The following is a 25,235-nucleotide window of genomic DNA, read 5'->3' on the forward strand; positions in this document are numbered from 1 at the left end:
CAGGTTCTGGCTTTGGGTGAGTTACAGGAGGGTGTAGGACAGATTGTGGAGGCACAGGTAGCTCCTTTGGTGATTGATACGTCGATCAAGCACCAGTAACTCAAACCCTTGAACCCGGGAGTCCTACTCGCTCGGAGATTCAATCAGCTGTTCCCGTGGAGAGAAATAGAAATGAAATTTCAACAGCAGCCGCCCGAGCTCAAGCCGGAGTTAGAACAGTTCGAAGAGTTCTTGGCCCAGCTCCAGCTGCTTTGCCCTACCTAATTCGAGAAGGTAAACCCGTTCTTGGCGCTGTCCTAATACGAGTTTAAACACCCTAAGACGAGAAGGTGAAACTCCCCCCCCTATCAACAAATAAAAAGGGCAACCGAGCTAAAAGTGGAACTAGCGAGGGCAGCCTTAGCTCTTGTATCTGTTGGCGCGGGACTAGCTTTACTGAAGTTAGATGGGGGAAAATCCCGGGGAAACTTGTCCGATTTCAATTGTTATTAGTTAAGTGCCTCTAGCTCTAGGAATAGCTTCTTTCAGAGAGAAAGAATGTCATAGGAAATCTCCCGCGGAAAGAGTTTGAATAGAAGCTGGGTGGGGCATTTGAAGCGAAAGGAAAGGGTACTACAAGGGCTACGGTGCTAGCAAGAGAAAGGGTGCTACAAGGAAAGGACTTCACTTAGGCAATCTTCCTTTAGGCATCTGTCTTAGAGAAGGGGGCAGGGCGAAAACTCGCATTCTTTAACTTCAGGGCCAACAGCAGCGCCAGCACCTTCTCATCGGATTGAGGACAAAAATCCCGGGTTTCCTGGAAAAGCAGGGCAAGGGCGAAAGACGGGGGAGGAGCTATGGAGAGCAGCTGAGCAGGTACGGTGTAACAAAGTAAGTAACAAAGGTAGAAGGAAGAAAAGCCAGGGACGAAGAGAAGAGGTATAGAAAACCTCCTAGAGGGCCCCTCCTTAAGCAGGAAAACAGGACTTTCGGTCAGTTCAAGAAACCATTAGAGGTAGGGATGCTCTCACCTCTTCGTGCTATAATAAGGGAATACCCACCTTTTCTACTTGAATTGATCTTGGGAAGGTGTGACTTCGGTAGAGGATCAAAAATCAAATCATTAGTGAAGGTAAACAGCCAGAACCAGAATGAGAACGAAAAGGCATAGTATACCAACCCCGGGATTCACAGAAAACCGGGAAAGTAGGGCATCATATAGGAAAGCCGGAGTAAAGACGGAATGCCTCTTTGACTGCCCCAGATAGCTGAAATCGATCGTAGATTTCACCAACTTCTATTTCAATAGCTGCTGCCAGAGAGAGGGAAAGTTAGAATATAGGCATTGGTCTCGGAAAGCCCTCCCTAGGGACCGGGGACGCTTCATGGCGTCTATCCAACTCTGTTGCCGGGGAGGATAGCTCCTTCAGTGACCGATGTTGGTGCCATTTCTTCTCTTGGAGGAATGGTAGCTGCTTTTGAATCAGCGTAAGACTAAATAGACAATGAATAATTGGGCTTAAGCTATAGGTAGTTCTTTCGGATTGAATCTTCATCCTAACATCAAAATACCACATCGAACGAAAGACATTAGCGAACATTGAACCAGATACCGTTGAGCTAGATGGCAGAAAGAGTGAGGGAGCTGGATGACATTCTTTTTTTTAGGGAATACCTGGAGATAGGCCAAGCCGATTAGACGGAATTAGTGGTTTAGGTCTTACCCAGTGTCGGCTTGCTTCGCATAGGCTGCACACGGTGCGGTACACTGAACACCAACGAAATATCGAATAAAAAGTTGATAAAGTACACGCAACTAGATGATTCAAGTCGGAAGTAGTGCTTTCTACGGTACGATCCGAAACTAGGCAAAGAGCTTTCTTCTATTATTTTAAGATATTTTATCTCGAGTTACCGTCGCATCAACAGGAAAGAGCCAAGCAACGGTTACGAGAGCAGCTTCTATTGCATCAAGCACTGGATACGATCACACCAACAAGACCAGAAAGACCGGCTAGGAGAAGATCTGATTCAATAGCTGCCTACTCTGGGCATGAATGTGCAGCTACTTTTCTTTTTATTATAAATCTATAAAGATAAAATAATTCAACTGACTTCCCTTTAAAAGCTGGCCAATTCCTTCTCATCGAAGATGTCCATTCAGAATTGATATTTCGAGAGGCATATGAATAGTTAATTTAATCTCTCCCATGCATTCACTCCTCTGTCGGAAAAAGAACAGAGACTTACCAGACTGCTTAATTGAATTACCACTAATCAACCAATTGATACACTCCTTGCTTACAGGAAGCAGCATCCCAAAGAGAGAAGGGGGAAGTAATAAGTCGACCAATCCCATGTATTTCACTTACACCAGCAGGCTCACCATTCAACTCCAAGGAATCGAAACAGCTAGAAGGAGTTAGAGGTAGGGCGAGGAAAACGCACTTTTTCGCTTTTCGAGTGAAGAAAGGAGTCGGTGCACTTCGGCATAAGCCTTACTATTCATATAACTCTGTAAGCTGTCCTCCTCAGGGAAAAGAACAGTCCACGCATGAGCAAGTATTAAACTCTAACTGAACCCGGGGTTAGTAAAGATAGTTTACCTCCCCTGCCCACGAAGTACGAAGTGAGGGAGGTGTGCTTTCGTGCTTTGAACTAACCTTTACGCACTGAAAGCTCACGAAGGGACTACTTCCTTTCGATTTTAGGACTTTGATTGAATGAGATTCTAGATATCAAAACAGGAAGTTGCTATTTGAACTCGAAGCAACTGACCAACATTCCCCCCCGGTCTCTATCCTTAAGGAAGTCATGCTTTTGCCCTTTTGAGTTAGTCCTTTGGAGAACGGACTGTTACTAATCCGATGGAAAGAATCCTTGATCTCATCCAGGGAACGGAAACACAAGCTGTCAACTAAGGAAAGGAGAGAAAGCTGCTTTTGGCTTCAGCGTTCCTGCTCCGTTGATTTTGACTTCTGGGGATTTCGAGGAAAGAGCCCCTTTTCCTTTTGCAGCTTTCTTTTGCCTAAGATATTCCTGCAATAAACAGAAGAAAGTTTGTTAGACAACAGAGACATAGAGACGTCGAAGGCATGTTGAAAGCAAACTGACTCTTTGCTTTGCTTCGGAGGCACTGTCTTCTTAGAAGATTCCGCAGGCCCCTTTGCTCCAGAAGTCTTTTTGGATAAAGCTGCTGACAAAGCAAGACAGGTCAGATATCCAAGTCATGGAAGACATTAGTTGTGTGGTACATCCACCTATGTACAAAGTATGGAAAGGTGTCTATAACTTCCCCACCTACCCCCCAACCTAGAGTAGCTAGGTGGGGAAGTTATATTCATCCTTGTTCATACATAGGCTTCTCTGGTACAAAATGAGCCACTTCAAATAAGTTCATTGCGCCGGCCCAGAATACGATTAATCCGGCATGTGCTACATGAGCCCCCAGCAGTTTACCAGATAAATTGATAAGTCGGGCATTCCCGGCCCACCAAGCGAACCCGGTGCTTTCTTGGTCACGACCAGCTAAAGCTAAAGTTCCATTAAAGAGCGTTTCCACGGGGTAGAACCTCCTCAGGGAATATAAGGTTTTCATGAGGCTGATCTTGAGCCGCCATCCAAGCACGAATACCTTCGTTTAAAAGAATATTTTTGGTGTAGAAAGTCTCAAATTCGGGATCTTCCGCTGCACGGATTTCTTGAGAAACGAAGTCATAGGCACGTAGGTTCGCCAATTACGTAGGAAGATGACTTCCTTGCGGATTCCTGAGGAGAGGAGGGCTTTACTCAGCTTGGCATACAATCTATGCTCTCTGAGCGTCCGCAACACAATCTCCAAGTGTCTAATGTGATCCTCCTCAGTGGCTGAATAAACCAATATATCATCAATGAATAGTGGAAAACCCAATCCCACGCAATAGTCAAGAAGAAAAACTCCGGACTAAGAAAGAAAGCAAAGGCAAGAAAGCCTTCCCCCTTAGAAACTTCCTTGAACAGAAACCGCCCCTGGCATCTCCTCTGTAAACTGGATCTCTTCTTGCAATGACCCGACTGTCGCCCTCATGTATGTCCTCGCGGAACTCTTCGAAAGTCTCTGGGTCTCCCTCGCCTCGAGGACACGGTCTAACACGCTTGCAACCATCTCGGGTCTCGTCTCAAGGGTATAGACTCTGTCTCCTGCCTCCCGCTCCCGTGTCGACTTCCTTTGCTCTTGTGGCTGTGGTTGGGGCTGCACCACCCCGCTCGTCTCGCCCGTTCCGTTCTTCGACATCTCCTCCTAAGGGTTGATCGAAGCGTGTTTTTCTCACCTGCTTCCTTTTCATATTCTTCTAATTGAGAGAGAGAGAGAGTGTCAAACAAAACCGGGTCAAATAGTACCCAGCCGAGTCAACTCGCCGGTCAACCGAGTCAACTCGGTATGACTCGGTCAACTCGCCGGAAACCCATTTAACTCCATCGTCGGAGATCCGACCACCCAAACCTGCCAAATCGTATATCAAATTGAAGAACTCGATGATATAAACTCATAGGTACCTGAAACACGTCAAACCGTCACCGGAATCGGCCGGATCGACCAAAAGAAATCCGAGCAAATCGGAACTTCAAACTCCGATATCTCCCTAACCACAACTCCGATCGACGTGATTCAAGTTGGGTTACACTCCTCTCGTCAATACGCTTCTTTTGATACCGGTGGTGTCGTTCACCGTCACCGGAATCGGAAAATCACCGGTAACCGTGAAGGAGAGAAAAAAAATGTGGGAGAGAGAAAAAGAAGAAAAAAAATCACGTGAGATGTTTTTTTTTCTTTTTTATTTATTTATAATATTTTTCACTTACAAAAACTCCAACCTGTCCAACAACACCCCTAACGAAATTGTTATAATTAACTTCAAAAATTCATAATAAACCCAATTTAAATCCGACTTAAATAATTCTTACTCCAAAAATTTTCTTTTAAAATTCCCCATTTATTAAAAATATTTTTATTGTGATTTTAAATTTTTATTCTCTTCAAACACCGGTTCACCAACACAGAGGTTCCTTCCACCACAATCACCACGAGAAGATACTATGAATAGTGTAAAATTAGACCAGGATATTACATCCTTCCCCCCTTAAGAAAATTTCGTCCCCGAAATTAAATCATACGTAGGTAGTAAATAAATCCGGAAATCTAGTCTGCATATCCGACTCCAACTCCCAAGTCGTCTCCTCCACTCCATAATGTTGCCATATCACCTTAACCAAGGGTATGGTCTTCGACCGTAGTCGCCTCTCCTGTCTATCCGCAATCCTAATAGGACATGTCTCAAAAGTAGCGTCCTCACCAATCTCCAAGGTAGACCAATCTAATATATGAGAAGGGTCCCTATGGTACCTCCGTAACATAGACACATGAAATACCCCATGTACTCCTGACAACTAATCGATAAGCTACCGTTCCCACCATTTCCAAAATCTCAAATGGCCCTATAAATCTAGGGGCTAACTTCCCCGCTCTCCCAAACCTCTGTACTCCTCTATGAGGACTAACCCTCAGGAAAACATGATCCTCCCACCTGAAACTCTAGAGGTCTACGTCTCATATCCGCGTAACTCTTCTGACGTGACTGAGCTGTCAGAAGCCGCTGTCGAATCACTGTCACCACCTCAGTAGTCTGCTGCACCATCTCTGGACCCAATAATGGTCTATCTCCAACCTCTGACCAACACAACGGTGATCTACAAGGTCTCCCATATAATGCCTCAAACGGTGCCATCTGAATACTACTCTGATAGCTATTATTGTACACAAACTCCACTAAAGGAATATGAGTCTCCCAATCTCCTCGAAAGTCTATTGCACAAGCTCGAAGCATATCCTCCAGAATCTGAATAGTCCGCTCACTCTGCCCATCAGTCTGAGGATGAAAAGCTGTACCGAAGTTCAGTTTCGTCCCCAGAGTATCCTGAAAACTGCCCCAAAACCGTGAAGTAAATCTGGGATCTCGATCAGATACAATACTCAACAGTACCCCATGCAATCGGACTATCTCTCGTACATATAATCTCGTCAATAACTCAATCGAATCTGTCTGACAAATAGGCATAAAATGAGCTGTCTTTGTCAACCGATCCACAACAACCCAAACCGCTTCATGTCTCCGCGGAGTCATAGGTAAACCCATCACAAAATCCATAGTGATATGCTCCCACTTCCATTCAGGTAATGGAAGCGGTTGCAATAATCGAGCAGGTCGTCGATGCTCTGCCTTTACCTGCTGACAGGTAAGACATCGAGTCACAGTCTGCGCCACATCTCTCTTCATGCCACTCCACCAATACTGCCTCCGTAAATCTCGATACATCTTAGTAGCACCAGGATGCATCGCAAATCGTGAGTAATGTGCCTCCTGAAGTATCTCCTCGCGTAACTCAGTGTCCTCTGGAACCACTAATCTGCCCCTGAATCTAACTCCACCATCAGTGCCTCTAACCCATCCCTCCATATCCTCAATGTCATCAAATAATGCATCCCCCAACTGTGCATCCAACACCCTCTGTACCAGGGTCGGACGAGCAATCAAACTCCGTAAACTCAGTACATCTCTACGCTCCTCCACATCTAGTCGATACTGACTAAGTGTATCCACCAACCCAAACTCCTGAATAGCCAACCGAGCTGCAATCAATCTCCTACTCAAGGCGTCAGCCACCACGTTGGCCTTGCCTGGATGATACTGTAAGGTAAAATCAAAGTCCTCAAGATACTCCATCCATCTACGCTGTCTTTGGTTTAAATCTCTCTGAGTAAACAAGTACCGAAGACTCTTGTGATCCGAGAATACCTCAAACCTCTCTCCGTAAAGATAATATCTCCACTGCTTAAGTGAGTTCGACTCCTATCTTCAACAACCTACCTGTTGAGTGCATTGGGTGAGGGGTTGGGCTGTCTGATCCATGGATCTGGCGGGGTCCCTGCTGAGTGCATGGAGGACCGCTATAAAAAGGTAGTTTTTATGTAACGGCCCAGACCCCCATGCACTCAGCAGGGTCACCCAAGCCGGGCCCATGGGCCGCTACCCCCAACCCCTCTCCCCAATGCACTCAGTAGGGTAGGTTGTTGGTACCAAGAATCGATCCCCCGACCTCGCATACCCGATCCTCATCCAGTTTCGGTGTGGACCTGGACTGGGAGACACCCTACAGGGATTAGGGTGGGTCCAGGGGTGTGATGGATTATTGGAGATTGATGTGGTGGTTATAGTGTTGGATAGCCTTATCGGCTACCATTTCACTTGATTGGATTGGTGTATGGATTTCTGGAGACCAGTGTGGGTGGTTCCAGTGTTGTTTAGCCTTATCGGCTATTGTGCTATTTTGTTGACTTACTGATGGATGTATATTTACTGTATTGCATATTATGCATTATATTTCTGGATTTATTAATTATGGATATTGGCGTTTCCTCTCTACGCCCTACTGAGCTTTGTGGCTCACCCCTCTTCTTTATCCCCTTTCAGGTGAGTTGGATGTAGGTGATGGCGGTCAGCAGCGGGATGCGTGAGCTGGTGTGTAGCCTTGGGCTGACTCTTTAGTGGGTGTGGGAACTTTTTGTATTGTATTTGTATATACTATACGGTTTGGTATCGGGTATGTCACGCCCCTCTCTCCTAAGATATACCGAAGTATACCTAAACCACAGGCACGTGACCGGCAGGGGACACCCCATCCCCCGAACCAGATCCCAAATCTACAACTAAACCCAACAGACATAATAATAATAATATGAAGAACTACCATACTATCCACAAGGTACATCCACCTGTATACATATACAATAGCGGAATAATAAAACATATCTACCCGATACCAAACCATATAGTATATATACAAATACAATACAAAAGTTCCCACACCCACTAAAGAGTCAGCCCAATGCTACACACCAGCTCACGCATCCCGCTGCTGACCGCCATCACCTACATCCAACTCACCTGAAAGGGAATAAAGAAGAGGGGTGAGCCACAAAGCTCAGTAGGGCGTAGAGAGGAAACGCCAATATCCATAAATAATAATGATAAATCCAGAAATGAAATGCATAGTATGCAATACAGGAAATATACATCCATCAGTAAGTCAACCAAATAGCACAATAGCCGATAAGGCTAAGCAACACTGGAACCACCAACACTGGTCTCCAGAAATCCATACACCAATCCAATCAAGTGAAATGGTAGCCGATAAGGCTATCCAACACTGTAATCACCACATCAATCTCCAACAATCCATCACACCCCTGGACCCACCCTAATCCCCGTAGGGTGTCTCCCAATCCAGGTCCACACCGAAACTGGATGAGGATCGGGTATCCCGATAGCATAGCCTACACCAGAGGGCGTCCCCTGTGATGCACCCCATCTCAGACGGTCCACCGGTATATATCCGGTCTGTATATGTATATATATCATCCATCAGAAATCCATATCTGATCATTTGGGCGCCTATATGGGCCCACAATCCACATCCACATCCACACCTCCAATCACCTCACTCTCAGAAAACATACCATCAGTGATATATATAACAGGGAATATAAATCAACATGCAAATAGGTCGTATTTCCACCCCCGGAAACCGACAAAACCATAATATCACCAGAGTCCGTAAACCGGAACTCTAAAGTCACATGCAAGAGTAAGGAAACCCCTACCTGGAAATCAGAGTGCTAAAACCAAGCACGCGTCCCAGACAACCCCTAACTCCAAAAGTTAACCCGCTCCGAATCTGAACCGTGACCACCGTCTACACCGAAAAACACAATATATGTAAATACTGTAAAAATACGGTCGGTCAACTATGGTCAACGGCCAAATAGTACTGGTCAAAGTCAACGTATAAATAGTAACCGAGTCAAAGTCAGCAGTCAAATAGTAACCGGGTCCAAATAGTACCGAACCGGGTCAAATAGTACCCGACCGGGTCAAATAGTACCCAGCCGAGTCAACTCGCCGGTCAGCCGAGTCAACTCGCCGGTCAACCGAGTCAACTCGGCCTGACTCGGTCAACTCGTCGGAAACCCATTTAACCCCATCGCCGGCGATCCAACCACCCAAACCTGTCAAATCTTATATCAAATTGAAGAACTCGATGAGATAAACTCATAGGTACCTGAAACACGTCAAACCGTTGCCAGAATCGGCCGGATCGACCAAAAGAAATCCGAGGAAATCGGAACTTCAAACTCCGATATCTCCCTAATCACAACTCCGATCGACGTGATTCAAGTTGGGTTAGACTCGTCTCGTCAATACGCTTCTTTTGACACCGGTGGTGTCGCTCACCGTCGTCGAACTCAGAAAATGAATAGTAACGAAGATGTACGGGAGAGAGAAAAGGAAGAAGAGAAGAAAATGCGTAAGAATTTTTATTTTATTTTATTTATTTTATTTTAAGTTTTCTTTTATAACAACTTTGACTTATCAAAAACACCCACCTGTCAAAAACACCCCCAACTAAATTGTTACAATTTACTTCAAAATTCATAACAAATCAAATTTAAATCTGATTTAAGTAATTTTTACTCCAAAAATTTTCTTTTAAAATTCCCCATTTATTAAAATATCTATTCACACTTTAATTTTATTCTCTTCAAATACCGATTCACCAACACAGAGGTTCACTCCACCTCAACCACCACGATAAGATACTATGAATAGTGTAAAATTAGATCAGGATATGACAGGGTAGATATATTTTATTGTTCTGCTGTTGTATATGTACATAGGTGGATGTACTTTGTGGCTATTATGGTAGTTCTTATTATTATTATTATCATGTCTGTTGGGTTTAGTTGTAGATTTGGGATCTGGTTGGGATATGGTTCGGGGGATGGGGTGTCCCCTGCCGGTCACGTTCCTGTGGTATAGGTATACTTCGGTATATCTTAGGAGAGAGGGGCGTGACAGTTTGGTATCGGAGCTGTAGGTTTAGAAACTTACAGTGGTTAGGTTACCTAGGTTATTTTGTTGGCTACACATCATGCGTTTCCCGGCTGACCTGGTGAGTTTTTATTTTTGGTGTTTCCTGCTTTAAATTTATGTATACGTGTGTTATATTTTTCAGATATGGTTGACACCTAGTACTCGGGTGCGAGGACATGGACGTGGTAGAGGAGAACATGAGGCGGATGAGCCTCAGGGGGAGATGAGGTGGGTATGCCTGAGGTGGCTCCATTAGAGCGGGGGCGAGGACGGAGAGGTAGGGGTGCGAGACGTGGTAGGGGTGGAAGACGTGGGAGAAGTGGGGGGCAGTCGGCGAGTGAATATAGATCCAGTAGACGATATTAGGGAGGATCATGAGGGATATCTAGCACCACAGGGGGTAGGGGCTGTAGTTACTACTTTACGACAGGAGGTTCGGGATGTTACTGAGTTGGTACGAGCTCTTGGGGAGACTGTTACAGGACTTGTGACACAGATGACTGCTCCAGTCCCAGTTGCATTACAGGCTCCTGTTGAGGTTCCAGCACAGGTTCTGGCTTTGGGTGAGTTACAGGAGGGTGTAGGACAGATTGTGGAGGCACAGGTAGCTCCTTTGGTGATTGATACGTCGATCAAGGAGCTAGTAGAGTTACCAAAGACGAATCCTCCGATTTATAGGGGAGTGATAGATCCAGTGGCAGCAGAGGAGTGGGTTCGCCAATTACGTAGGAAGATGACTTCCTTGCGGATTCCTGAGGAGAGGAGGGCTTTACTAGCTGCGGAGTTTCTGGAGGGGGATGCTTTTACATGGTGAGAGGTGATGACAGTCAGTCGGGGCAGAGAGGGTATGCCCTGGGCAGAGTTTGAGACTGCTTTCTGGCACAGTATGTACCACAGACAGTGCGTGTTGCTAAAGCTAAAGAGTTTCTTGAGTTGATTCAGTCTCCGGACATGACAGTGACACAATATCAGGCCCGTTTTGAGGAGTTAGGGCGATATGGAGAGGAGTACATTTGCACAGAGGAAAAGAAGATACTGAGATTTAGGAGAGGATTGTCGCAACGGATTTCACCTCATTTGGCAGCTCAGAATATCACCACCTATCGTGAGTGTATTGATAAGGCACTCGGAGTGGAGAGGACTTTAGTGGAAATTAAGGATTATTGGGAGATTCACAAGAGGAAGCTTGAAAGTTCTGCTTCTGCTTCTGGCGAGAGCAGTCAGCACAGGCAGAGGATTGAGACTCGGGGGCAACAGCAGCAGCAGTAGGTTCAGAGAGGTGGAGTGTATGCACTCAGGCCTGATGTGGTTCCAGCAGAGCGAGATCACTTGGGAGGTAGGTTTCTCTTATTCAGTTCTTGGGCACGTGTTTTGTTTGACACTGGTGCTACGTATTCATTTATTTCTGCATCATTTGCTGAGACATTGGGTTTGGAGATTATGGGAGTGACGAGGAGATTTATAGTTGATTCACCCCTAGGATCAGGTACCGTGATTAGTGGTGTCTGTAGGGACTGTGTATTTAGCTTCGCAGATCATGAGTTTAGAGCAGATCTGTTTGTGATGCCATTTACTGATTTTGATGTTATTCTTGGATGGGATTGGTTGACTGAGTATGAGGCGATTATAGAGTGTGCTGAGAGGAGGATTACACTGACCACACCTACGGGGAGGGTTAGATTTCGTAGGGCGAGATTTCTTCCGTGTCCACATTTTCTAGATAATCCTCAGTACACCGATTGTGTTATAGCGGGTTTGATTACTTCAGCGTCTAGGGGAGATTCTTCGAACACTTCAGCGTCTAGGGGAGATTCTTCGAACCCTATACCGGTTGTGGAGCATTATATGGATGTTTTTCCTGATGATTTACCGGGGTTACCACCGCAGAGGGAGATTGAGTTTGTGACTGAGTTGTACCCGGGTACAGATCCGATTTCTATACCACCGTAGAGGATGGCACCAGCAGAGCTGAAGGAGTTGAACACTCAGTTGACAGATTTACAGAAGTTGGGATTTATCAGACCGAGCACTTCACCTTGGGGAGCACCTGTTTTGTTTGTGAAAAAGAAGGATGGTACGATGCGTATGTGTGTGGACTACCTGCAGCTGAACAGGGTGACTGTAAAAAACAAATATCCATTGCCGAGGATTAATGATTTGTTTGATCAGTTGAGAGGTAGTCATTATTACTCCAAGCTTGATCTCAGATCGAGGTACCATCGGTTGAGGATCAGAGAGGAGGATATTTCAAAGACAGCATTTCACACACGGTTTGGCCATTATGAGTACTTGGTTATGCCATTTGGGTTAACCAATGCACCTGCAGCGTTTATGGATTTGATGCACAGGGTGTTTAGACCGTATCTGGATCAGTTTGTGATTGTGTTCATTGATGATATATTGGTTTATTCAGCCACTGAGGAGGATCACATTAGACACTTGGAGATTGTGTTGCGGACGCTCAGAGAGCATAGATTGTATGCCAAGCTGAGTAAATGTGAATTTTGGGTGACTCAGGTGAGATTTTTAGGGCATGTGATTTCTCAGGAGGGTATAGCGGTGGATCCAGCGAAAGTAGAGGAAGTGGTGGCATGGAGGAGACCGAAGAATGTAGGAGAGATTCGCAGTTTCCTGGGATTAGCAGGTTACTATCGGCGTTTTATTGAGGAGTTCTCGCGGATTGCAGCACCGATGACACAGTTGACTCGGAAGGATACTCCATTTGTGTGGACCATGTGTGTGAGCAGGCTTTCCAGGAGTTGAAGACTCGACTCACTTCACCTCCAGTGTTGGTGATACCCGACAGGGGTATTGGTTATCAGGTATATTGTGATGCTTCAGGAGTTGGTTTGGGTTGTGCGTTGATGCAGCAGGAGGGAGTGGTTGAGTATGCTTCACATTTGTTGAAGCCGCACGAGAGGAATTATCCTGTGCATGATTTGGAGTTGGCTGCAGTAGTGTTCGCACTTAAGCAGTGGAGATATTATCTTTATGGAGAGAGGTTTGAGGTATTCTCAGATCACATGAGTCTTTGGTACTTGTTTACTCAGAGGGATCTAAACCAAAGACAGCGTAGATGGATGGAGTATCTTGAGGATTTTGATTTTACTTTACAGTATCATTCGGGCAAGGCCAATGTGGTGGCTGACGCCTTGAGTAGGAGATTGATTGCAGTTCGGTTGGCTATTCAGGAGTTTGGGTTGGTGGATACATTTAGTCAGTATCGACTAGATATGGAGGAGTGTGGAGATGTGCTGAGTTTACGGAGTTTGATTGCTAGTCCGACCCTGGTACAGAGGGGGTTGGATGCACAGTTGGGGAATGCACTATTTGATGACATTGAGGATATGGAGGGATGGACTAGAGGCACTGATGGTGGAGTCAGATTCAGGGGCAGATTAGTGGTCCCAGAGGACACTGAGTTACGAGAGGAAATACTTCAGGAGGCACATTACTCACGATTTGCGATGCATCCTGGTGGTACTAAGATGTATCGTGATTTACGGAGGCAGTATTGGTGGAGTGGCATGAAGAGAGATGTGGCACAGACTGTGACTCGATGTCTTACCTGTCAGCAGGTAAAGGCAGAGCATCGGCGACCTGCTGGATTATTGCAACCGCTTCCATTACCTGAATGGAAGTGGGAGCATATCACTACGGACTTTGTGATGGGTTTACCTATGACTCCGCGGAGACATGATGCGGTTTGCGTTGTTGTGGATCGGTTGACAAAGACAGCTCATTTTATGCCTATTTGTCAGACAGATTCGATTGAGTCGTTGACGAGATTATATGTACGAGAGATAGTCCGATTGCATGGGGTACCGTTGAGTATTGTATCTGATCGAGATCCCAGATTTACTTCACGGTTTTGGGGCAGTTTTCAGGATACTCTGGGGACGAAACTGAACTTCGGTACAGCTTTTTATCCTCAGACTGATGGGCAGAGTGAGCGGACTATTCAGATTCTGGAGGATATGCTTCGGGCTTGTGCGATAGACTTTCGAGGAGATTGGGAGACTCATATTCCTTTAGTGGAGTTTGTGTACAATAATAGCTATCAGAGTAGTATTCAGATGGCACCGTTTGAGACATTATATGGGAGACCTTGTAGATCACCGTTGTGTTGGTCAGAGGTTGGAGATAGACCATTATTGGGTCCAGAGATGGTGCAGTAGACTACTGAGGTGGTGACAGTGATTCGACAGCGGCTTCTGACAGCTCAGTCACGTCAGAAGAAATACGCGGATAGGAGACGTAGACCTCTAGAGTTTCAGGTGGGGGATCATGTTTTCCTGAGGGTTAGTCCTCGTAGAGGAGTACAGAGGTTTGGGAGAGTGGGGAAGTTAGCCCCTAGATTTATAGGGCCATTTGAGATTTTGGAAAGGGTGGGGACGGTAGCTTATCGATTAACATTACCCCCACAGTTGTCAGGAGTACATGGGGTATTTCATGTGTCTATGTTACGGAGGTACCGTAGGGACCCTTCTCATATATTAGATTGGTCTACCTTGGAGATTGGTGAGGATGCTACTTTTGAGACACGTCCTATTAGGATTGCGGATAGACAGGAGAGGCGACTACGGTCGAAGACCATACCCTTGGTTAAGGTGATATGCCAACATTATGGAGTGGAGGAGACGACTTGGGAGTTGGAGTCGGATATGCAGATTAGATTTCCGGATTTATTTACTACCTACGTATGATTTAATTTCGGGGACGAAATTTTCTTAAGGGGGGAAGGATGTAATATCCTGGTCTAATTTTACACTATTCATAGTATCTTCTCGTGGTGGTTGAGGTGGAGGGAACCTCTGTGTTGGTGAACCGGTATTTGAAGGAGTAAAAATTAAATTGTGATAAAATTATAGAAATATTTATAATAAATGGGGAATTTTAAAGGAAAATTTTTAAAGTAAGAATTACTTAAATCGGATTTAAATTTGATTTGTTATGAATTTTTGAAGTTAATTATAACAATTTAGTTAGGGGTGTTTTTGACAGATGGGTGTTTTGGTAAGTCAAATATATTATAAAAGAAAAATTAAAATAAAACAATTCTTACGCGTTTTTTTTTCTCTCTCTTCTTCCTTTTCTCTCTCCCATGCATTCTCTTTACTATTCATTTTCTGAGTCCGGCGACGGTGAGCGACACCACCGGTATCAAAAGAAGCGTATTGATGAGATGAGTATAACCCAACTTGAATCACGTCGATCGGAGTTGTGGTTAGGGAGATATCGGAGTTTGAAGTTCCTATTTCCTCGCATTTCTTTTGGCCGATTCCGGAGACGGTTTGGCTTGTTTCAGGTACCTATGAGTTAATCTCATCGAGTTCTTTAATTTGATATAAGATTTGACAGGTTTGGGTGGTCGGATCGCCGGCGATGGGGTTAAATGGGTTTCCGGCGAGTTGACCGATCGAGTCAGGCCGAGTTGACTCGACTGGGTACTATTTGACCCGGTTTGACCCGATTCGGTACTATTTGACTCGGTTACTATTTGGTTGTTGACTTTGACCGTTACTATTTGGACGTTGACTTTGACCGTTATTATTTGGCCAATGACCATAGTTGACCGACCGTATTTTTACAGTATTTTCATATATCGTGTTTTTCGGTGTAGACGGTGGTCACGATTGAGATTCGGAGCGGGTTAACTTTTGGAGTTAGGGGTTTGTCAAGGACGCGTGCTTGGTTTTAGCACCCTGATTTCCAGGTAGGGGTTTCCTTACTCTTGCATGTGACTTTAGAGTTCCGGTTTACAGACTCTGGTGATATTATGGTTTTGTCGGTTTCCGGGGGTGGAAATACGACCTGTTTGCATGTTGATTTATATTCCCTGTTATATATATCACTGTTGGTATGTTTTCTGAGAGTGAGGTGATTGGAGGTGTTGGATGTGGATGTGGCTGTGGATGTGGATATGGATGTGGATGTGGATGTGGATTGTGGGCCCATATAGGAGCCCAAATGATCAGATATGGATTTCTGATGGATGATATATGTACATATACAGACCGGATATATATACCGGTGGACCTTCTGAGATGGGGTGCATCACAGGGGACGCCCTCTGGTGTAGGTTATGCTATCGGGATACCCGATCCTCATCCAGTTTCGGTGTGGACCTGGACTGGGAGACACCCTACGGGGATTAGGGTGGGTCCAGGGGTGTGATGGATTATTGGAGATTGATGTGGTGGTTATAGTGTTGGATAGCCTTATTGGCTACCATTTCACTTGATTGGATTGGTGTATGGATTTCTGGAGACCAGTGTGGGTGGTTCCAGTGTTGTTTAGCCTTATCGGCTATTGTGCTATTTTGTTGACTTACTGATGGATGTATATTTATTGTATTGCATATTATGCATTATATTTCTGGATTTATTAATTATGGATATTGGCGTTTCCTCTCTACGCCCTACTGAGCTTTGTGGCTCACCCCTCTTCTTTATCCCCTTTCAGGTGAGTTGGATGTAGGTGATCGCGGTCAGCAGCGGGATGCGTGAGCTGGTGTGTAGCCTTGGGCTGACTCTTTAGTGGGTGTGGGAACTTTTTGTATTGTATTTGTATATACTATTCGGTTTGGTATCGGGTAGATATATTTTATTGTTCTGCTGTTGTATATGTACATAGGTGGATGTACTTTGTGGATATTATGGTAGTTCTTATTATTATTATTATCATGTCTGTTGGGTTTAGTTGTAGATTTGGGATCTGGTTCGGGGGATGGGGTGTCCCCTGCCGGTCACGTTCCTGTGGTATAGGTATACTTCGGTATATCTTAGGAGAGAGGGGCGTGACAGTAGCTGAGACAGTATGGTCACGGCTTTGCATCTTGTCAGTCAGTCAATCTATCTTAGGGTGAGTGTTCACGAAAATAACACTCTGGGTGATGGCTAGAGTCTCATAGAGATCACATAGAGTTTCAAGCTTCCACTCTTCCTTGTCAACATTGACATGAAATTGCTTGATACCCTCAAGGGTGGGCTCATCACGCTTTACCAGAATTCTCACAGGCTTGTTCATAAACTTCCTTGTAATCTCTAAAGCTTCAGGTGGCATAGTTGCAGAGAACACACCGACTTGAATTTTTGATGGTAGCAGCTGGAAAATGTCATAGATCTGACAGACAAAACACCATGATTAAAGCAGAAAAAGAAATGAAAATGCAAATAAACCAAACGAATGACGGCATTTAAAGAACTCTCTGAGACTGGGAATAAGCAAATTTGAGATAATAGTAGAGTGACAAAACCTGGTCCTTTAAACCTCTTGAAAGCATTTCATCAGCCTCATCCAAAACAAACATTTTAATATAATCAGGGCGAAGGGACTGTCTACGAAGCATGACAAACACATGACCAGGAGTTCCAACAACAACATGGACACCGGATTGAAGAATGCATTGATCCTCTCGAACAGTTGTGCCTCCAACAGAAGCATGAACCTTCACACCAAGAAAATCACTAAGAGCTCGCATAACCTTCTCAATCTGTTGCGCAAGTTCCCTGGTGGATGCCAAAACCAAAGCCTGTCATTGAACCAAATCATAATCAAGTTGCTGCAAAATGCCAGAGCAGAAAGTTGCCGTTTTCCCAGTTCCAGACTGAGCTTGTTGAATAACATCAAGACCCTTGCAGAATGGAACAATCCCCTTTGCTGAATTGCAGATGGTTTCTCAAAACCTTCAGAGATTTTCAAGAATAAAATGATTATCAAAATTTGGAAAGAGACAAAATAACAAGATTAAGAGAGCAAAGGCAGTCATCTAAGATTCACTCAATTACATTGCTAATCAGTATGTTCAGCCAACTAAAAATTACATCGCAAAAAGAAATTGTTTACATAAAAGAAGACAATACAATAAGGAAAGCCATTCTATACCTACCGTACGCATAAATGCCCCTCGAGATTCTCTTGCAACTCCATTGCATCAAAACTATCATAGACCTCATCATATGAAGTGAAAAAATCTTGTCCATCAGTTGAGAGAATGCATCAATTGATTTTTCAAACAATGATAAAATATTCATATCTAATAAGAAGTTTAGTGGATAAACTTTTGTGTGTGTGAAAGAGAGAGAGAGAGAGAGAGATCACACGGTCAAGAGAATAGGAACAAGAAACTTACAGTTCAGTCATTCTGCTATCATATTGACGAGCATCAAACTGTGATCCTTCTGGTGCCATTCCTGCAATGACTGAACATATAAAGCATGCATCAGTTGCCCAACTACTGATAAACGTGGCTTAAGAAGCACAAGATAAGAAAAGGGAAATATACACACACGCCAAGACAAAAATTCAAGCCAATCATGAGCAGAAGTTAATTCGGTTCATCACAGCAAAAAACACCAAAAATTTCACAGTTCCACTGATAAGATTACCATTGTCCATTGAAAATTTGAAAAAAAAAAAAATCTTCTGAAGAGAGAATAAATGGCAAACAACAAAAGAGAACACAGTTTTTAAATGCAAAAACTTCTCTACTTCCTGTCCCTAAATGATCCTTGTTCACAGGGGAAAACAAACCAGAGGCCAAAGAACTTTGTTAGAAAGAAAATGTTACAGAAGAGCCAAACTTGCGTACCAAATAAAAAGACGAGCAAGCATTGACTTCTATTTTTTAGTATCTGGAGAAAATATGCCCAGAGGCAGATGGCTATCTGACATGAAGGAGGATATCCCTTCCAAACAGAAAATAGGGTTAGTTGCTACAAGGTGAAATATCACAAATCGATATAACAAATTCACACGATAAGTTGAAAAAGATCGCGTTATGCCAATTCAAAATATCCTCATTCCTGCAACCTTTTCTTTTTCCAAGTTACCCTTCAACATTTATCCATTTATGCTTAAATGAGTGCAAATATAAAAGTGATAGCAAACAAACTTTACACACTGAAATCCTATTTCATCGTTGGGATCAAAAACTTTGTCCACTGAACTTGACACAAACCTCTTGAAAAACAGAAACATGGATAAGGCAAAGTAATTATAGATACATTACTATATGGGAATAACCCTAAACTAAGGATGCATTTTTTTACAATAAGATTAAATTAGGTAAAAGTGTAGAAACGATAGATCACCTTCGTTCTAACTCAGAAATGTTGTCAACCTGTGTCCGATTGTACTGAACAAGCTCTGAGAACAAGAATGCGGAAGCACTTAAACTGACCTGACACACATAACTGATTATCAATTAAATACACTTGAAATTTCCAAACTTTGTCAACAAGAACAAAAAAAGGGTTCCTATAAGAGAGCAGTAACTTGGAATTTCCAAATTTTTACTTCGTCTCATTTTCCTGCGCATTCTATAAGCAATCCAACAGAAGGACATAAGAGAGTAGAAACAAAAATTTACAAACCGAGAGTGAGAGATACCTCTTGTTTGCCCTTGCTAAGACGTTTTTCAAAAACGTTAGAGTATTGCTTGATCTTCCCTACCCCGATCATAGTTTCCTTGCTAAGACGTCCTTTCTACTTGTTTACCGCGCCCCATATACTTGAAACCCATCATTGCATAAGAACCCAAAATCCTAAACCCCTAAATGGGCCCACCACCCGTATCCCTAAAGTGCAAAATGGCTTAGGTCCGTTTAGAGCCTAAGGCATTGATGGTCCTCAAAGTGTGTTTAGGGCCTAAGGCCATTATGTGCTTCAGTGGTACGGGCCTGAGGCCCATTTAGGAGTACAACAGTATGGGCTTAAGGCCCGTTTAGGGTTACACCAGCAAGGGCCTTATTCATTACTTTAACCCTAACCACACTATCCGACTCAATTTTTAGTTCTTTACAGCAAAAACGAAATGAAGCAGTGGATCGATGAACAACATAGCTAAAAGTTCTCTGTTTATTTGGAAATTTAAATCAAAATTAAGGGCAACTGAGCAAATCACGGCCGCCAACACAAGGCGGTACATTGCATGCATAGAAAAGAGGTACATTGCAAGCGATTTCATGGGTAGCCGTTCTGCGTCGAGGTAACCTTGCTCAAGGTACTCTACTGGACAGAATCCAATCATCACACAAGAATGCAAAAGAAGCTTTAACTGATGATTGTTGGATAAATGCTAGAAGAACTAAATTAGTGTACTCAAAATGATGTGTGGTCTCTTGTGCCCAAACCAGAAAATATAAACATCATAGGCACCAAATGGATTTTCAAAAACAAAACTGATGAGTATGGTAGCATTACAAGAAATAAAGCATAAGGTACCCTACTTCTTTTGCATAATTTTCTTTTTCCTAAATTTATCTGGAACGTTTGAATAATCATAATATATCGTTCCAAGTATCCTTGACCTAAGACTGTTCGCCCTACCAGCTGTTGAAGCCGTCAGCGCTGCCTCGCTCGCTCTCTGCTGCATAAAGGAAGGCCTCTGCGGGCCTCAAGCATTTGCTGGGACAAAAAAAAAAAGGCCGTAACGCATTTTCTGGGGAAAAAATACAAAGGCTGAAAATGTAAATACAAAAATAGAAATAGAGAGATGCAAACCAGCAATAGAGAGATGCATATCATCATCATCACATCCCAAACCAGTAACACAGGTGTGCATGACAAGGGGGTAGGGGCAACGATAGGGTCACTGGGGTAAGCAACAGGAGTGGGCATGGAAGCTCCATTATTATCCACCTGCATATCATCAACATCATATCTCAAACCATAATCATCCCTTAAGTCTATCATCTCCCCGATCATTATCTTCCGTTTCAACATCACCATCAACAGAAAAATGATAATCACCACCATCAACATGATTTTCCCAATCAGCACCACCACCACCACCATTACCATCTATAGGCACTATAAGCATCTGCCAGCTCTTATCCCATTGTTCTCCCACTGGCAGTTCACCATATTCTGCATTTATTTGGGTCAAATGATCATGATCAATGGAATCTAAGCCAAACTGCTTTGGTTGTGCATCCGGGTGATGGTGGACGACTGTGTGCTCGCAAATAATACTTATCTTAGATAGAGAAACTCTTTCTTGACTCGTATAATAGACTTCAAGATCTTGAAGTCTATTATACGGCTGCCAATCAACCCACAAGTTTGAAATCAGAAATTGGTACAGTAAAATTACATTGAAATGAAGAAATGCATGTACTTTTACTTAACTTACATTTTCATCTTTCAAACTCCCAAGTATCTCAATAATTTTACCCTTTTGCCATTCACGTCTATTTTTGGAACTCTGGAGGCATACCTTTTGAGGCAATGTTGCCCATTCTTTCATGAGAGGCAACTGGATTGGTTTATTAGGAATAGCAGCCTCAGTTCCAGTAGTAGTGAAGGTGATGATGGAGGCAAGTTTCGGTACGTACTCCGTTGCAAAACACTGATTATATGTACTAATTAGCGAAAGCAACATTGGCCAAAGAAAATCAAAGTTTTTAAAATGGAACATACCATCAAGAAGTAGATAGAACCATCAATACTGTAAGGATATGCTCCATCCTTTTTCTTTTTCTAAGCTACAGATTTTGATTCGTGAAGATAGGATAAAAAAGCAGCTCCCCAAGCAAAGTCTTTTATCTCATCAATCTTCTCCATATGAACTAGGTATCTTGCTTGGATCCTAGCAGTATTTTTTGAAGGAAAGACAATCGAGCCAAGTATATACAATACATACGCTCGGATATAAGGCTTAAAGTCATCACTATCTACATCTATGCCTTCGAGAACAACCGAAAAAAATTTCCTCAACCAACTTAATTTTATTAAGTCTGGCTTCTCTGGATTGTCATGAATCTTACCTAAATAAGTAGAACAAGGTTCCATTCCCTTCCCCGCCCCACTACAATTGATTGGCCTTCCATCAATTTGAAGGCCGGTAATATAGAAGACATCCTTTAGGGTTGGAACTAAATTTATGCCTTTAAAATTGAAACACCTATCCCTCTCGTTGTAATTTTCTACTAATACAGACAACAATGACATGTTATGTTTTGTTGGGGTAAGGAAATCACTCCCAACTAGCTTTTCGAACCTACTACCTGCCAACTTTTCAATTACAAGGGGGTTCCTAACCCATGTTCCTATATTATTAACACTCTCATATGTCGTCGACAAATTTGAAGTCATATTTTCTGACATTTATGTGCAAAATAAGAGGAATCAAATTAAGAATACCACGTAATTAAGATTTAAGAATACCAATGTTCTTTCAAATTCAACATCATCATTCATTAGATTTTCACAGAAAGAGTCACAGGGCAAGATTAGCACGCAATTAACTAGTTATATATATATATATATATATATATATATATATAAATTTTTTGATTAAAATGTAATGAAAAGAGGAGATATGCCATAAAAGTAAAATCAAACAACCCATACTCAACCTTAGTTGTCAAAAGATAAAAGATATGCCATAAAAGTAAAATCGAACAACCCATACTCAACCATCTGCTAATGCTGTTTCACTGCTAATTAACAACTCAAGACTTCCCCCACCCTTCCAACTTGTCAAAAGAGAAGAGATATGCCATAAAAGAAAAAAGAGAAGATAATAGATATACTCAACCCTAGCTCTGATGGAGGCATAGTCAGCGTGGAGCGCAGTGGAGTGTTGGATAAATTGTATATTGGGGTTGTCTTATGTCTTTTATTTATATGTCCTGTTTTGTCTTTTCTTGGTTAAGGACTGATTTGTCTTTTCATGTTATTTGTGTTTTGTTTTAGGGTTGTAACCTTTCTTTTGTTTAGTACTGGTTGTGAGAAAGACTACTATCAAAGCATATTTTGTCCTGAATGAAAACCTAGAGATACTGGGTATTGGTTGATGTGAATCCTGTGTTGCATCTCTGAGTGATTTGTGTATACAGGTTGTATCAGTGGTATCAAAGCAGGCAGGACCTGGTTCTTGAAGTTAATTGAGACAGAGTGCTCTACAATGGCATCTTCTAATGAGAGGAATTTATCGTTTCTTCTTGTGTTTGATGGAAGTGACTATCCGACTTGGAAAGTGAAGATGAGAACATTTCTCATGTCCGAGGGTCTCTGGAATATGGTTATTATTGGATACAAGGAACCTGAATCTGAAAGTGGTTTGAAGGACTCTGAGCTGAAGGAACTGGAGAGTAATCGTTTGACAAATGCAAAGGCCTTGTCTCGATTGCAGAATGGAGTTGGTTTAAGTATCTTTCCTTGCATCATTCGAGCTACTTTTGCCAAGGAAGCCTGGGATATCATCGCTAAGGAGTTTGAAGGTGATGGAAAAACAGTAATCATTAAGCTACAGAATCTGAGAAGGGAGTTCGAGAACCTACGAATGAAGGAGACTGAAGTTGTCAAAGATTTTTATGATAAGCTTATAAGTCTTGTGAATCAAATGAGGACCCTGGGTGAAGATATCTCAGACTAGAGAATAGTTCAAAAGATGTTAATTAGCCTTCCAAAGCGCTACGATGTGGTGGTTGCTGCAATTGAAGAATCGAAAGATCTAACTACTTTGAAACCAGAAGAATTGGTGGGCTCACTCGAAGCACATGAACACAAGAAGATTACGGAGGGGAGAACAGAATCAGTCTCTGGAGACAGCCTTCCAGGCAAAGGCATCTGTCAGAGAAGACACCAGTAAGGGCAAGCAATCAACCTGGGGAAGTTCTTAGAAAGGTATGAATTCTGAATCAAGTTCGAAAACTCCACAATGTGAAATCTGTAAGAGAATTGGTCATCTTGCAAATGATTTTTGGTACAAAGGAAAACCCCAGTGTCACAATTGTAAAAAATTTGGGCACATTCAAAGAAATTGTAGACTAAAGCAAGCTCATACTGCAAACTTTGTCGAACATAGTGAGTTCCCTGAAGAAAATTTGTTCTATACTGCTCAGGGAAAGTTGAAAATCACATCTGATGTTTGGGTATTGGATAGTGGATGTAGTAATCACATGACAGGAAATGAAGCCTTGTTTGATTTTATTGATACTACATTTACTAGTAAGATTACTCTGGGAAATGGAACAATTGTTGAAGCAACTGGGAAGGGGAAGGTGAAAATCAATTCTTCATCTGGTGTAAAAACCAAATGTGATGTTCTATTTGTACCTACACTGAGTCAGAATCTGCTTAGTGTGGGTCAAATGATGGAAAGAGGATATAGATTGATTTTTGAGAATGATGAATGTCAAATTTTTGATAGTGAAGGGAAGGATGTTATGGTGGTTAAGATGAAGGGCCGTAGAAACTTTCATATTGACTTTCAGGGTGGAGAAGATGTGGCACTCCAAGCACGTGTAGAAGGAAATAACAATCTGTGGCATAGAAGACTTGGGCATCTAAATTCAAGTGGTATGAAGTTACTTCAGCAAAGGGGGATGGTTATTGGATTGCCCACTAAGGTGGATAATATTGATTTTTGTGAGAACTGCATTCTTGGAAAACAACATAGAAATTCTTTTCCAAAACAGGCCACTTGGAGAGCAAAAAAGGTGCTGGAACTAGTTCACACAGACCTTTGTGGTCCTATGAAAACTGAATCCTTCAACCAAGGTAAACACATTCTTACCTTCATAGATGATTACTCAAGGATGATTTGGGTATATTTTTTGAAAGAAAAATCTCAAACTTTTGCTGTGTTCAAGTTGTTCAAGACCTTGGTTGAAAAACAAAGTGGTGAGAAAATTAAAAGAATTCGGAGTGATAGGGGGGAGAATATACATCAGCTGAGTTTGAGCAGTTTTGTGAGAATGAAGGGACATGGAAACAATTGACAGCAGGGTCTAGCCCACAGCAGAATGGGGTGGCCGAAAGAAAAAATAGAACCATCATGGAAATGGCAAGATCCATGTTAGCAGAAAAGAACCTACCTGATATCGTCTGGGCAGAGGCAGTTAGTACAACAGTGTATACTTTGAATTTGTGTCCTACAAAGGCTAATTATGACAAGACTCCTATGGAAGCTTGGTGTGGAATTAAACCTACTGTGGATCATCTTAAGGTTTTTGGAAGTGTTTGTTATATACACATTCCAACTGAGAAAAGAACAAAGTTAGATATGAAGAGTAGAAAATGCATTTTTGTTGGATATAGCTCATCCTCAAAAGCTTACAGGATATATGATGTTGAGAACAAGAAGCTATTGGTTAGTAGAGATGTAGTGTTTAATGAAGATGATGCCTGGAAATGGGATGATGCTGCTAATCAACCCAGCAAGACTGATCTGGATCCTACAATTGGGGAAGAGTTTATCCCTGAACTAGTTCCAACTGAAGATGACACGGAGTTTCCACATGAAGTTTTTCTACAGCAAAATGAAGAAGGAGAAAT

At 42.8% G+C, this 25,235-nt stretch overlaps 1 non-coding gene and 1 pseudogene across 1 annotated transcript; both read right to left on the reverse strand.

Moving 5' to 3' along the window:
- LOC119996511 overlaps positions 1 to 18,140 on the reverse strand; it is a 29,840-nt pseudogene extending 11,700 nt beyond the window's left edge.
- A 370-nt stretch (positions 18,141 to 18,510) lies between these two features.
- Positions 18,511 to 18,623, reverse strand: LOC119998048. The gene has a single exon (XR_005468174.1). It is a non-coding gene; the product is annotated as a small nucleolar RNA snoR98 (small nucleolar RNA).
- Positions 18,624 to 25,235: the final 6,612 nt, after the last annotated feature.

Source organism: Tripterygium wilfordii, chromosome 4, assembly GCF_013401445.1.
Source record: "Tripterygium wilfordii isolate XIE 37 chromosome 4, ASM1340144v1, whole genome shotgun sequence".
NCBI classification, from domain to species: Eukaryota; Viridiplantae; Streptophyta; class Magnoliopsida; order Celastrales; family Celastraceae; genus Tripterygium; species Tripterygium wilfordii.